This window comes from Mauremys mutica, chromosome 1 (assembly GCF_020497125.1).
Source record: "Mauremys mutica isolate MM-2020 ecotype Southern chromosome 1, ASM2049712v1, whole genome shotgun sequence".
Lineage (NCBI taxonomy): Eukaryota > Metazoa > Chordata > Testudines > Geoemydidae > Mauremys > Mauremys mutica.
Window position 1 is genome coordinate 166,152,329 of NC_059072.1, and position 16,167 is coordinate 166,168,495.

General features: G+C 50.7%; 1 protein-coding gene and 1 long non-coding RNA gene across 2 annotated transcripts in view; one reads left to right on the forward strand and one right to left on the reverse strand.

Annotated features, from left to right (window-relative positions):
* LOC123361683 (ABI family member 3 binding protein) overlaps window positions 1–16,167 on the reverse strand; it is a 409,913-nt gene that overhangs the window by 370,444 nt on the left and 23,302 nt on the right. The gene's annotated exons all lie outside the window — the stretch shown is intronic.
* Window positions 1,287–7,515, forward strand: LOC123361688. Its single transcript, XR_006576194.1, has 3 exons — window positions 1,287–1,318; window positions 3,310–3,448; window positions 7,469–7,515. It is a non-coding gene; the product is annotated as an uncharacterized LOC123361688 (long non-coding RNA).

Consider the following 16,167-nt stretch of genomic DNA (forward strand, 5'->3'; position numbering starts at 1 on the left):
TAGGGAAATAGTTGTCAAATATTAGCCTTCAAGAAAGAGCTAAGTGGAATACAGTCTTGATTTATTAATTCCTCTTGACGAATGTAATAAAATTATATAAAACTGAAATCAGACTGGAGAGAACTGAAGTCAACAGGCACAGAAGATAGGTAGACAAGACCATATCAAAACAGATAATCTTCTTGTAGTCTGCCCTGTTACATGCTAAGGCACAAACAATGTCATCAAAATGGCATCCAAATATGGCTCCACAAAATCCCAGATTGAACAGCAATGGAAATAGTCTGCAAAAAGCAACTCCTGCCAGAGCCACTTTAAGAGGCGTAGCTCAACAAATTTGCCAATTGAACACTGAAGATATATTACAATCTAAAAGTGAATACCTAGCTCACATTATGCAAGACAACATGATCAATGTCATTGCCCTGTGAGAAACCCATATCAAAAGATATCATCCAAGAATCACACTGCAGTATTGCTGGCTATGATCTCGTTGTCTCCCTCCATCACTCAAAACACAGCCTTGCCACATACATCAAGCAAGGCATCAAGGATTATGACATGATAGATGCCAAGAGCAACACCAGAACCCTCACTATATCAATAAGAATCTCCAAGATAATGGTGGTCAATGTGTATAAACTTCTAAATATAGACTGGCCTTCTCCCCCATTATCCACAGCCTATCACCCAGCTATATATGTTGGTGATTTCAATAGCTAACATGATGTGGGGCTATAGCAGTAATGATAATGCAGGTGAGGCACTTGCAGAATGGTTATCAGATGAAGACGCATACCTTCTTTATGATGTAGAAGACAGAGGCACTTTTCATTCTGCCTGCTGGAACAGTCTACAATCCAGATCTCTGTTTCCTCACCAAAGACCAGTGTGGGTGAAGATTCTAGCTCTCCTGCTGTAGTGTCCGGTTTTCAGAAATTAGAAAGTTGGCAACCCTAGAACACCTCCAGATATTTTCTTGCCAACTTTCCAGACAGACAGCATCAACCTGCAATAATCCACATTGGGATTGAACTCCCAGTAATTGTGTCATCGTGCAGGAAATTCTGAGACAATATTCTTCAGTCATTCAGCAGAAATAGGAAGAAGGTCACCAATTTTGTGTGTGTGTGTGTGTGTGTTCAAGACCTTTAAATAGTAAAGAAATCTATAATGAAATAGATCTCTAAGATTAGTAATGAAAAAAGAATATTACGCTCAAGACCGCTGATGGGATTTTTATACGTACCAATTTAACTCTGCCCACAGAGATTGATAAAACTCACATTGACTTTAATGGGAGAAAGTTACGCCCATAGTGAGTATTTTAGAACATCCCACCCTAGAGATCTAGTTTTTTGAATTCCATACAGTGCATGGATGTTCGGATCAGGAATACTGATTCAAGACAAACTCTCCAAAACACTGCAAAGATAATTCTAGATCAGGGCTGGGCAAACTGTGGCCATCCAGCCCATCAGACCATTTAATCTGGCCCTTAGCTCCCGTCAGGGAGTCTGGTCGGGGGTTTGCCCCACTCCGGCATTCCAGCTGGGGAGTAGGGTTGGGGGCTTGTCCTGCTCCGCACGGCTCCCAGGAAGCAGCAGACATGACCCCCTCCAGCTCCTACATAGTACACAGAGGTGTGGCGAGGCGGCTCTGCACGCTGCCCCAGCAGCTCCCATTGGCCATGAATCTTGGAGCCGGTGGGGGGACATGCTTCCAGGAGCTGCTTGCAGTAAGCACCGCCCAGAGCCTGCACCCCTTAGTCCCCCATCCCAGTCCCAACCCCCTGCCACAGCTCTGATCCCCCTCCCGCCCTCAGAACCCCTCAATCCCAGCCCAGAGCCCTCTGAACCCCATTGGTCCCAGCCCGGAGCACACTCCTGCACCCCAAACCCCTCATCTCTGGCCCCACCCCAGAGCTCACACCCCTAGCCGGAGCCCTCACACCCCTCCCCCATACCCCAACTCCCTGCCTCAGCCCTGATCCCCCTCCCGCCCTCCAAACCCTTCAGTCCCAGCCTGGAGCCTCCTCCTGAACCCCAAACCTCTCATCAGAGCCCCACCCCAGAGCCCTCAACCCCCCACCCCAACCCAGAGCCCCCTCCCGCGCCCTTAACGCCTCATTTCTGGCCCCACTCCAGAGCCCACACCCCCAGCTGGAGCTCTCACACCCTCCCACACCCCTACCCCCAATTTCATGAGCATTCATGGCCCACCATACAATTTCCATACCCCGATGTGGCCTTCAGGCCAAAAAGTTTGCCCACCCCATTCTAGATCAACAATATAAGAATGGATTTCTCATCTAACACCAAGAGATGCATATGAGAAAATCAGGAAACAAAACTTTCCAAGACTCTGGAAGCCATTCACAAACTAGATAAGAACCAAACTCATACCACAAAGTCTATAAAATGAGACAGAGATAGTAGGCAGTAATATAGGGCAGTTTTTCCTCAGTGACGGGTCTGAAGACTGGCACTGGTTCCTGACACACTTTAGGAAGGCAGCAAGCCAGTCCCTGGTATCAGAAAGGCTGAGAAACACTGATATATGGTATATCATATTTAGAAATGTTCATCTTATAAGGAAAGCAATTTCCATTACTTTTTGTTTGAGCAAGGATGATTTTCAATAACTTTTTAAAATAAACGTTTGCATATTTGCTACTACCACCAAGATCTGCACCTATGGCGGTTCCACCCAGGCCCGCACCCTAGGCTTCAAGGCACATCGCAGCGGCCCTCATTCTCATTGCGGTGTAGCCCCTGCGGCTCTCATTGCCAGCGAAGGCCGGGTATGGGCCCGATGCTTCCCTTCGGAACAGCGCTTGCCTATCTGTTAGGACCAACTGACCCATGTTCAACTGCTGTTCACATGGAACCCTTCTCCACTTCGGCCTTCAAAGTTCTCGTTTGAATATTTGAATATTTTTAAAATAAAGACTCCCTTTGTTCTTCCCAGCCATGGTGTCAGCAAAACCATACAGCCTTAAATGATTCTCAGAAACTGATCTTAAAAATAATTTAGTATCAAGCAAAAACTGCCATAAGAACAAGACATTAAATCATGACCCTATAGACAAATTGAAGGACAAGGTAAAGGCAATAAATACACCAGAGCATATTCAGAGGTAAATGGAGTGTTTTATTCAATTTGTCAGCAAATTTTATGAGCTGGAGTGATTGTTTTCTCAGCTTCCTTTGCATGTAAACTAAGTCATCACTAACAGGCTACCTGGTACTGCTATGACATCTGGTGAAGAACTGTGCGTTAACCCTTTTGCTTTTACACAAAATGCAGGTCACAAAGAGCACAAGTAAGGGACTGGAAACAAAAAGGTGAACTGTAATTTCTGATGGTTTCTTAGCATTTGGCATCCAGATGCTCCAGTGCACAGAGATGAAGACAGAGAAGAAGCCAGCATAAATCATTTCATTCGGTAAGATAGATCTAGCTTGATAAGCATAAAACATCTATTATTGAGGAGGCTAGAGAGATTTTTTTTCAGTCTGATGTAAGGAGCAAAGGCCCAAAAGAAAAGCATTTAAAGGGTACTAATGTTGTAAAACTAAGAAAGCTGCATCATGTGGAGTAAGTCCACACCATTTTAAAGACAACAAGGGATATTAAGGAGCTCTTTATGGGAAAAAATAAAAAGAGCATTTCTAACTTCTTGTAAAATACTGCTGAGGCCATGGAGTTCTTGTCATTACAGCTGAAAACAATCTAACTTCTGCAAAGAATATTTAGCCAACCTAAAAAATGGTGCTGGAAGCACAAATTGTGTTTCTAGACCACACGCACTAATATACATAGCTGGTTCAACAAAACTGAGGAATTTCAACTTTAACTTCAGAATGTTTACAAGAAAAAAGCTTAGAAACCAAATAAAGACCTAAATTATAAATGGATGTTATTAATCCTAAATACGGGCACACGTTCCAGTGAAGTGGAAAGAGCCACACAGGGAGGAAAACATGGAATGAAAATGTGGGATATTGGAAACCAGAATATAGCGACATACTCTCCCCAAATGCAGAGAAAACGGATCAGGGAATAGGATTTAGGGGGAAAATTAAGAGATTGAAAACATTGTAAAACTGACCATGCGAAAAGATGTCTTGGCCACTGCAGAATGAGAACTCAGAGAGAAAGGGTCCAAAAGCAGAAGTCGGTGATCACACAAATCAAATGACGTAGACTAAGACCAGAGAGTTCAGTGGCACAGTGCAGAGAAGCCAGTAGTACTAACTAAAGATTGATAATAATGAATGAGTGCTGCATGCTCATGACTGCATGCAATACTTTGTAACAAATATCACATCCCTGAAGTAGAATAGGCAATCCAAATTTGTTAAGCCCCAGGTGAAGTCAGACATATCTTACAATACACGGATACCAAGATGATATCTGAAACAGATTCCCATGACTAAACCAGTTCTGAAGGCCAAAGAGTCTCCAGAAAAATAAGAGTGATCAGCTATACCTCTTACCAATGTTATGGCACCTGCCTTCCTCATATGCATATGTATAACTAGGTTTTGGATCCACTGTTGTAGTAATTTAGGCCTACCTAGCAAATCCACCCTAACTGTAAGGTCAACAGTTGGAGCACAGAATGCTCTAATAGCCTGTAATAATTTAAATGCTTATATAGAAGCAGAACACCAGTATGGAAAGGAGACAGAAAGGCTAGATTACTCCAGACAAAAAGGGCTTCTGAAGCAACTTAAGGTCTGTGACAGGACTGTGACCAATAAACCATGGGAGAATAGAATCAAATATCAATGGACCAAAATTGGTATGTCGGAAAATAGGCCTAATTCGTGAACAAAATAATGAGGAGGTAGCCTATTCCACCCATCACCTCCCCTGCCCCGGAGTTTTAAGAAGAGATACTTCTTAAACAGACTCTTGGAGGATTCCTTGGGGAGAGGCCAACCGGCCTCTGCTTCACTCCAGAGACTCTGTCCTTTGTTGGTGAGCCTTGACCATTGTAAAATCGAGATCAACTCACTGGTGAGAACACTTGATTCACCATTAGATCAGAGAAACACCAGCCTGATACACGAGTTCGTGCTCGGTCTTCCCTTCCCTCATGTGTTCTTTTCCTTCCCCGTCCCCATCTTCCTCCTGTCCTCCTTCTCTCAGATTTTCACCTGATCCTGAGACCAACTGCACAACACAACACTAGCATGACAGAAGATGGCTGTCATGTTCTAGGGTGCAATCCCAACCAATGAGAGGCGGTGTCACTACCTGCCTTTGTAACCCTGGGTGCCATGAATGCTCTGCTGCTGTGGCTCATAGCCTAGAAACCCATGGTCAGCGAACAAGTAGCACTGAGTGTATATGTGATAAGCAGCTCTGAAGCAGGCTGCTAGTTATCACACAGATGCTGTGTGTATACTTGAAACTTGATCAATAGACTATTGTTTTACTTTGCCTTTTTCCCCCCTCTAAAACATTTGTGTGAATGTAACACTTGAGAGAGATTATATGATTGACAACCCCGGAGATAGGCTGTAGAAACCTCCTTTAGTGAAGAGGCAAGTTCAGTTTCCAATTCTATTCAATTCTTGACTTCGTGGCAAAGGTGGCCTGTTGGGGGTCAAAATTAGTAACATTAGTGGTGGTTATTTATGCAGTATAGAAACCTGACCACTGGGAGTTGGACTGATACCATCAAACTTCACACAGGTTATAAAATAGCCACCTGTTAGTAACTGTCAGACAACTAATGTTTGTATAACACTACATAAATGTTAAGTATTATTGCTGACCTGAGCTGGATTTCAACATCTCAAGACACTGTAAATCAGGTTTTAAGGTTGGGGAGCCACTAATATAAGGAATCAGAAGGTTTCCTTCTAATTCTCAGGCATTAACTACATGCAAATTGCTGTGTTCTCAGGATATTGGACTCACAGGACATATTCACATCGCAACAGTTCTCATTAAAATGAAACAAGATTTAATTAACAATATATGAATGAAAGGAAATAAGGGTTCTTAACAGTTCTCCTTTCAGAGCTCCATCCACAATGTTAACAATCACAGTGCACAGTCCAGTATAAACAAATCCAGAAAAATAAGGCGGGGGGGGAGGATTTCCTCCATTTCAACTTGTAGAAAACACTGACTACACCCAAAAATTAAATTGATTAAGCACTGAAAGATTCAAGATGTGTGTTTTAACCAGTTAGCAGAGATCTATCCAGAAAGTGCACTGGCTGCTGAGCAAGACAAACTACAGCCTGAAGAGGAGCTCTGTGAAGCTCAAAAGCTTGTCTCTTTCACCTACAGAAGCTGATCCAGTAAAAGATACTACCTCACTCCCTTGTCTCTACAAAGAAACAAATCAGGATAAAAAGAAATGGAAAGAAAGCTTGTCGTTAGTTGATGAGCCAGTGTCCCTTTGGAGTCAGACGTTGTTTTCTTTGCTCTCACTCCTTTCTGAGAGACTGTAAACTTATCCATTCAGGATTTTTGTCTATTAAATTATTTTTTTCCAAGAGAACATAAGAAAGTTTAGCAATAGGAAAATGCAATACAGCCTGACAAGCCCGCCTCCCATCTGCAAGAGTAACAAGAAAGCTCAGTTGTTTTAGCACTGCTTTTTCTGAGCATATGAAAAGCCTATTACAACATTCTGTGCTTTTAAAGCAAGACTTAAAAGACGGGACACACAGTTACATAAACAAACAACCTAACAAACAGTGGAATAGTCTCTACATCAGTTTATAGTCATATCTCAGTGGCAGCGGAAGTGCAAGACACAGCATTGTCCCATGGACAGAGAAGAGTACTGGGTATGTGTACACTTACATTTTATTCCTCTCTCCACCACTGACTCATTCTGTAGCCCAGTCCAAAAAACACATGGGCCTGAAAATCACCTCACCATGATACCACTCAAAAAGCAAGCTATAAATCTCTGTGTAAGATTCAATTACAATTACTTAAAGTCAGAAAATGGCTTTGGAGATAGTTGAATGAAGCATGCTACGTAGATACTCTCTAGTACTCATTTCTTAGTGGTCTGGTAGTGTATAATCCTTACTGCAACTTCTTAAAAGCCCCAACCTACAGTAGCATGGAAAGTCAGAGGGTAACTGTTTAGGACTTAATTTCCACCAGTATTTCAAAGAGGCATCTATTTATCAAGACACCTAAGAACATGAATACAGTTGTTCCTATGGTTTCTTTGTGTGATCAACAGTTGCCATTGTCTTTGGGACTGCTTCTCTATGGCCCCAATTCTATTTTATTATACATTAGGACACTGGAGCTCTTACATTCAGGATTCAAGGTGGAGTTACTATATAGTTCAGTAATAATGGCTTCTTGAGATACCAGTAGATCATTCTAGAATTCAGTGGAGATCTTCCAAGGAAGCAGTGAAACCATACTGACAAAATCCTAGCAAAAGCTAACCTACTTTGACATTCTAACCCAGGCAATGGCACCAACCACGAAGGAGAGCAGGGGAAACCAGAAAGGAACATGAGAAAGAAGATCTCGAGATAATACAGTGTTCTCCTATCTTTCTTTTGCTTCTATCCATTTCTCTTCTCATCCCTGTTGTTCTTTGTGTTTCTAAACCTTGGTCAATAAATCTTTAACAAAATCAAGCAGGCTTTGTGTTCATGAGAAGTCACGAATGGCTTATTCACAGAGCTCAGATGAGAACAGTATGATGGTCATACTGTTTTAGGGCTTGTCGTCACTGCAACAGTTAAAATCGAGTTAGCACACCCAAGTTACTGCACTGCAGCTAGCCTAGCTCAAATGAGAACACCCACACTTCAAAAAACAGCACTGGAATTACAGACTGATTGGATTAGCAGAGCAATTGGATTAGCTGCTGCTGAGTTCTTGTAACTGAAACTGATGCATCCCCACTACAATAGCAGCTGGAACATCAACAGCACTCCCCAGTTAGAGATGTTTGCGTCTGGACATGTGCCTACTTAGGGTAACACTCAAGTTACAACACGAGCTTGCTAGCTGTGAAGACACATTCATAGACACAGCTTTGTTACAAACATTTTCCTAACTTGTGTATGTATAAAAATGTCCTTGCTTGGAGTAATGAGGTCCATGGATCCATGACACTGGATACTGTGCTGTATGCAGTCTCTGACAGTCTGATTTATTTGCCTCCACCAGAGGCAGGGAAGGTTTGGTTCCACTTCTGAGAAACCCTCAGATTTTGTCTGCCTCTCCAGCTGCAGGCAGACCATCTTCTCCCTGCCCCAGAGCAAATTTGAAGAAAAACAAAAGGGAGAAAACAGGATTGAAATATCCAGGCTGTCAGAGTCTGCCTTTATTGGCAGGGAGGAGCCCCTTTCTCCTCAGTCACTGAGACTCCTGCTCACTCATGCAGTGTGCCGCATGGCAGAAAAGGCTAAGAAGAGAGGGAAAGTTAGACACTGTTTTTCTGCACCTCCCCACAGATTAAGTGCCTGCATGGAGGTGTGGGCCTGTGCAGTGGAGACCCATGCCTCCCTCAAGTGCTCAGGCAATGGCAGGGTTTCCAGAAGCATCCCTCCCTGACCAGAAGAGCTCCCATGAGGCAGTGGCAGCATCTCAGCAGAAAACTGCCCCAGGGTTTGGCACAGGTTGTGGGCTTGGCACCAACAAGCGATGGCTTTGTCTTCCTCCTCCATCCCCCATGGAGGAGTGTAGAGTGAAGCACAATATCAGAGGGCCAAGGAAGCCTTCTACCCAACCACTGAAGCCCATGCTCACAGCCACATCTGTTGACCACAGAGCATCCGTCTCTCCCCTCCCAGTCACTGCTACAGTGGCAGGGTACCAGTGACAGAGATCAGGAGAGAGAGTATGGAGAGCCTGGTAAAGGGCCCTTAGTGCCAACCCCTCTCTCCGTTCCACAGCACATGCCCCACCCAATCCTGCAGTGGGTCAGTGCTACTCCTTGCCCCCAACGTCAGCCCAGCACAGTCTTCCAGTGCAGCAAGGAGGCCAAGAACTCCCTCTGACCCTCCAGGGTTGGAGCTTGGTGCCCCTGGGGTAGGCTCAGTCAGTCGGATGGGTCCCTGAGAACCCCCCTTCTGGACCCCTGTCCAGCACAAACCTCCCATCTGAAGCCCCTCTTTTTCTCAGGGCAAGAAAGCAGCTCCAAAGAGTAACCACAAGGTGCCTCCCCCATCTCCAGGGCACTCTCAGTCTAAAATGTCTTTCTCCTCTTCTGAGGAGGATTAAGGGCAGGCATCGGAAAGAGGTCTCAAACATTCAGATCTCTCCCATCTCCCCAACATCTCACACCCAACGCCCCCAATCCTCTTCATCTTCTGAAGAGCTGGATTCAGGGGATTCCTCTAGGAGGGACAAAAAGTGAAATCCGTTTCCCTCAAGCTGCATAAATCTGAGTCCTAAGAAAAAGAATTGGCACAGGGTCTGCTTGAAGTTTGGACTTATATTAACCACTGATTATTAGAATAAAAGACGGTTACTCACCTGTAGTAACTGTTGTTCTTTGAGATGTGTTGCTCCTATCCATTCTAGTTAGGTGTGCGCGCCGCGCGTGCACGGCATCTCGGAACTTTTTTACCCTAGCAACACCGGCGGGCCGGCTGGCGCCCCCTGGAGTGGCGCCGCTATGGCGCTAAATATATACCCCAGCCGGCCCGTCCGCTCCTCAGTTCCTTCTTGCCGGCTACTCCGACAGTGGGGAAGGAGGGCGGGTCTGGAATGGATAGGAGCAACACATCTCGAAGAACAACAGCTACTACAGGTGAGTAACCGTCTTTTCTTCTTCGAGTGATTGCTCCTATGCATTCCAGTTAGGTGATTCCCAAGCCTTACCTAGGCGGTGGGGTCGGAGTGAGACGTGGCGGAGTATAATACCGCGGAGCCGAAGGCTGCGTCGTCTCGAGACTGCTGCACCAACGCGTAATGGGAGGCGAAGGTGTGGACCGAAGACCAGGTGGCCGCTCGACAGATGTCCTGGATCGGAACGTTGGCCAGGAAGGCAACAGATGAGGCATGTGCCCTCGTCGAGTGTGCAGTGACGCGGCCTGGTGGTACGCGAGCCAGCTCATAGCAGGTCCTGATACACGCAGTGACCCAGGAGGAAATCCGCTGGGAGGATATCGGCTCTCCCTTTATGCGGTCAGCAACCGCTACGAACAGCTGGGGCGAACGCCGGAAGGGCTTAGTCCGCTCGATGTAGAAAGCGAGCGCTCTGCGGACGTCAAGGGTATGCAGCTGCTGTTCCCGAAGCGAGGCATGTGGCTTCGGGTAGAACACCGGGAGGAAGATCTCCTGGTTGAGATGGAAAGCTGACACTACCTTCGGGAGGAAGGCCGGATGAGGGCGAAGCTGCACCTTGTCCCCATGAAAGACCGTGTATGGCGGGTTGACCGTTAGAGCGCGAAGCTCAGAGACTCGTCTCGCTGATGTCATAGCGACGAGGAAGGCCGTCTTCCAAGAGAGGTATAGCAGGGAGCACGTGGCTAAGGGCTCGAATGGAGGACCCATCAGTTTGGCCAAGACGAGATTCAAATCCCAGGTCGGGGCCGGGCGCCGCACCGGCGGGTACAAGCGGTCCAGGTCTTTGAGGAAGTGGGAAACCATCGGGTTCGAGAAGATGGACCGCCCTTCCACGGAGGGAAGGAAGGCAGATACCGCTGCCAGGTGGACTCTCAAGGAGGAGACCGCCAGACCTTGCTCCTTAAGGTGCCAGAGGTAGTCCAGGATGGTAGGAACCGGGACCAGGAATGGATTAAGACCTCGATGATCACACCAGAGTGCAAATCTCTTCCACTTCGCTAGGTAAGTGGAGCGAGTGGAAGGCTTCCTGCTCTCGAGCAGGACTTGTCGAACTGCTGCCGAACAGCCTCTCTCCGCGAGGGTCAGCCACTCAGGTACCAAGCTGTCAGATGGAGGGACTGCAGGTTGGGATGGCGGAGTCTGCCGAAGTCCTGGGTGATGAGGTCCGGCCACAACAGGAGGGGGATGGGTTCTCGAACGGAGAGCTCGAGCAGCAGGGTGTACCAGTGCTACCTCGGCCAGGCCGGCGCGATCAGAATGACGTGAGCTCTGTCCCTCCGAAGCTTCAGGAGCACTCGGTGCACGAGCGGGAACGGAGGGAAGGCGTAGAGGAGGTGATCCGTCCAGGGGTAAAGGAAGGCATCCGACAGGGAGCCCGGCGAGCGACCCTGGAACGAGCAAAATAGGTGGCACTTCCTGTTCTCCTTGGAGGTGAATAGGTCTATGTGGGGAAACCCCCACCTCCGGAAGATTGTGTGGGCGACATCTGGACGGAGGGACCACTCGTGGGAGAGGAACGACCTGCTGAGATGGTCGGCCAGCGTGTTCTGCACTCCCGGAAGAAAGGATGCTTCCAGGTGAATCGAGTGGGTGACGCAGAAGTCCCACAGGAGCATCGCTTCCTTGCACAGGGGGGAGGAACGGGCTCTGCCCTGCTTGTTCACGTAAAACATCGCGGTGGTGTTGTCCGTGAACACTGTCGTACAACGGCCTTGCAGGTGGGTGCAGAAGGTGCGACAGGCCAGGCGGATGGCGCGCAGCTCGCGAACATTGATGTGGAGGGCGAGCTCCTGCGCCGACCACTGGCCCTGCGTGTGGAGATCGCCCAGGTGGGCTCCCCAACCGAGTGCTGAGGCATCCGTGGTCAGAGTGACGGACGGGCGAGGAGGGTGGAATGGAACTCCGGCACACACGACCTGTGGGTTGAGCCACCAGTTGAGAGACTCGAGGGTCGTCCTGGTGACCGTGACCACCATGTCGATGGGGTCTCGATGCGGCCGATACACCGACGCGAGCCAGGACTGGAACGGACGAAGGCGGAGCCGCGCATACTTGGTGACATACGTGCACGAAGCCATGTGGCCCAGGAGGCGGAGGCACAAGTGCACCGTCGTGGTAGGGAAGGCGACAAGGTCCCGGATGATGGAGACCATCATCTGGTGCCGAGCGCGAGGGAGACAGGCTCTGGCCACTGTGGAGTCGAGAACCGCTCCGATGAACTCCAGCCGCTGTGTCGGAATCAAAGTGGACTTCTCTGTGTTGATGAGAAGACCGAGCCGATGAAAGAGAGATATGATTTCTGACATCTGATCCATCACCAGTTGCCGGGACTGGCCTCGAACCAGCCAGTCGTCGAGATACGGGTAAACGTGCATCTGACGACGTCGGAGGGCTGCGGCGACTACCGCCATGCATTTGGTAAACACCCTCGGGGCGGTGGACAGTCCGAACGGCAAGACGGCGAACTGGTAGTGAGTGTGGTTGACCACAAACCGGAGGTAACGACGATGGGGAGGATAGATTGCGACATGGAAGTACGCGTCCTTCATGTCGAGGGCGGCAAACCAGTCTCCCGGATCCAGAGAGGGAATGATGGTCCCCAGGGTGACCATACGAAACTTGGGCTTGAGCAGGTACTTGTTCAGCTCGCGAAGGTCCAGGATAGGACGCAGCCCGCCTTTCGCCTTGGGGATGAGAAAATAACGGGAGTAAAATCCCCTGCCCCGTCTGTCCTGAGGCACTGCTTCTATGGCACCCACGCTCAACAGAGTCTGAACCTCCTGTAAGAGGACTTGCTCGTGAGAGGGGTCCCTGAAGAGGGACAGGGAGGGTGGGTGGGAAGGCAGGGGCGAAACAAATTGCAGGCGGTATCCCGACTGGACTGTTTGGAGCACCCAGTTGTCTGATGTTAATTGGGACCACGCCGAAAAGAAATGGGAAAGGCGGTTGTAAAACAGAGGGGAAGGATCCGGTAGGGAGAGTGATGGGCCGTCCTCGAGCGTCCCATCAAAAGGCCTGTTTGGCCCCCTGAGGGGCCTTCGAAGCAGCCTGGCCCTGGTTGCGGCGGTTGCCGGATGGACGACGACGATTTTGGGCCGGACGTCGGCTGTTGTAAGGGCGATACCGGGACTGGTAGGCCGGTCGGGAGGGCTGTGGACGGAATGGCCTACGCTGCGTCGCTGGCGTATGCATGCCTAACGTGCGTATCGCGATACGGCCGTCTTTTAAAGTTTGGATCCTAGAATCTGTCTTTTCAGAGAACAGCCCTTTAGTATCAAAGGGAAGGTCCTGTAACGTATATTGGACCTCCGGCGGCAGGGTGGAAGACTGCAGCCAGGCGATACGCCTCATTGTGACCCCGGAGGCCAAGGTCCTCGCACCCGAGTCCGCAGCGTCGAGGGCGGCTGAAATGGAGGATCTGGACGACCTCCGTCCCTCCTCCAACATGGCCGTGAACTCCTGTCGGGAGGCTGACGGCAGGAGCTCGGTAAATTTCGCCAGGGACGTCAGGATGTCGAAGACGTACCTGGCGAGGAGGACCATCTGGTTGGCAATCCTCATTTGCAGGCCTCCTGCAGAATAGACCTTTCGGCCTATCAGGTCCATACGCTTCGCGTCCTTTGACTTGGGCGCCGAAGCCGGTTGACCGTGCCGCTCCCTGTCATTAACCGACTGGACTACCAGGGAGTCCGGGGTCGGATGTATATACAAGTATTCATAGCCCGTGGGAGGGACAGAGTACTTTCGCTCAACACCACGGGCTGTAGGGGGCACGGACGCTGGCGTCTGCCAGATGGTGTTGGCGTTCTTCTGCACCGTCCGTACAAACGGAAGTGCAACGCGCACCGGCATGTCAGCCTCGACCACGTTGGTGATAGGGTCCTCGTCCTCGTGTACCTCCTCTATGGGCAAGGCCATCGCCGTTGCCACACGACGAAGGAGGTCCTGGTGAGCTCTCACATCAATGGGGGGAGGCTCCTTAGTCGCTGCACCGGCCACCGCCTCATCAGGCGAGGACGAGGAGGACAACCCCTGGACGACCGTCTCCGAAGAGGGGTCCGCCACCTGCCCGTCGGAGGGTGCGGGCTGTGCATGGCCTTGGGACTCCGATGCTACAGCATCCGCCGCCGGCGGCGAAGGGGCCGGTCTGGATACCGTCGCCTCTGGGACTCTGCGCTCTGACGCGGGGGGCCTTGGTGGAAAAGGCACCCCCTGGGCCTCCTACTGGGCCCATGGAACCCAAAAGCCCCACGGTTGTGCCCCTTGAGGATGGTCCCGTGGGGTGGGCGGCAGGAGTCCGTATCCGTCCGTGCCGGAAGCGACCGACTCGGGTCGAGAAGGCCATGGCGGTGCCGAAGCGCTCGCAGAGTGCGCTGCCGAAAGGGGCAGTCCGTCCCCGGATGGCAAAGAAGCGCGAGGTTGCTCTGGTCGGTACCGGGAAGGCGACCGGGAGTGACGTCCGCCACGGTGCCGGGAGCTCGACCGGTGCCGGGAGCTCGACCGAGACTGAGACCTCCGGTGCCGTGAACGCCCTCGCGAGTCACGGTGCCGGGAGCGGTGCCGGGGCGGCGATCTTCTACGGTGCCGACGGGATGGCGACCTGGACCTCGTGCGGCGTCGGGAGTAGGACCGGTACCGCGATGACGAGCGGCACCGGGACTGCGACCGACGTTTCGACAGCGATCGGTGCCGCGAAGGCGAGCGGTGCCGAGATCGCGACCGACATGATGGAGATCTGCCGCCGGACCGGGACCGGGACCGGGTGCGTCGTTCATGTCGCCTGTCCAGGGACGGTGGCCGGGTCATTCTAGCCGGCTTCCCCGCCGATACGACAGCCCGCACCGGCGGTGCCGGGGGCCGGAGGCCTGGTGCCTCTATGAGCTTGATCAGCTCTCGCGCGGAGGCGAATGTCTCCGGCGTTGACAGCAGCCGGGGCTCAACCTCGGACAGCACCGGGGAGCATGGCGGCGCCGGACTCGATGGGCCTTGCGGCGCCGGAGTCAAGGGTCCGGTGCACGGCTTGTGCACGGGCACCGCAGGGGCCGCCAGGAGCGCAGCCGCTTTCGCCGAGTCTTCAACGCGAGCCTGAGCCAGTGCCTTCGCTAGCCTCTGCTTCTTCGCGGGCGAAAGCAAGCGGTGCCGAGACTTCTTAACCACTTTCTGCGTCGGTGGTGCCGCGGAGGTGGAGCGGCTCGGTGCCGCCGGTGCGCTCTGCACCGAGGCAGTTCGCGGTGCCGGCGTGGACGGTGCCGGTGGCTGAAGCGACGCCTCCATCAAAATCTGCTTCAGGCGGATATCCCGCTCTTTCCGGGTCCGCGGTTTAAAAGTCGAGCAGATCGAACACTTGTCCGTTCTGTGCCCTTCGCCCAGGCAACGGAGACAGGCGTCGTGCGGGTCTCCGATGGGCATAGGCTTCTGGCACGCCGCGCAGGGCTTAAAGCCCGGTGCCTTGGGCATGAGCCCGCACCGGGTGAGGTAAAAAGGGGAAAAACCCCCCCTTTCACCTTATCTATATACACTAACTATCTATCTAAAACTGTAAAACTAACTATATACAAGAAAGATGTGAACGCTAGGGATCGTGGAGAACGAAGAGTACTCCACAGTTCCAACTGGCCGTCACGGGCGGTAAGAAGGAACTGAGGAGCGGACGGGCCGGCTGGGGTATATATTTAGCGCCATAGCGGCGCCACTCCAGGGGGCGCCAGCCGGCCCGCCGGTGTTGCTAGGGTAAAAAAGTTCCGAGATGCCGTGCACGTGCGGCGCGCACACCTAACTGGAATGCATAGGAGCAATCACTCGAAGAAGAACTAAACATTATGAGAAGCTGCATGTGACACTACTTCCCCATATTCTTCCTAGAGATATTGTTATTATATAAGTATGGCAAACACAGGCATCCAGCTTTACTGACAGAAAGACTCAAATCATTCCTTAGCAATAGATAGGAAAATCAGACTTACACTCTTTCTTCCTAAAATTCCCTCTGTTACAGCTGATGGCCCTTCTGTTCTGTCAATAAGTTGTTACACAACAAGCTGAAAGTAAAGGTGGCATGCTGAACTGCAGCCACTGCTGTTATCTCAGAAGCTGTGGTAGTGGCGGTTGCTGCCTGCAGGTTGTTATGGAAGCTGCGGTGACGGTTGTCTCAGAAGAAGGTGGTTTCTGCTGCCTAGCGGCTTCCGTAGCTAAAGGGTTCTCTAAAGCTGCTGCCCTCTGGAAGGTGGCTGCTGGTAGCTGTTCTGAAGGCCGTTGCCAAGGCAACCTCAGAGTTCTGCTGCTTCTTTTCCAGACTAGTCTTAGGATGCTGCTGCAGTTGTCCCAGCTGCTGTTCCTGCTGCTTGTTGAGGCATCTGATCT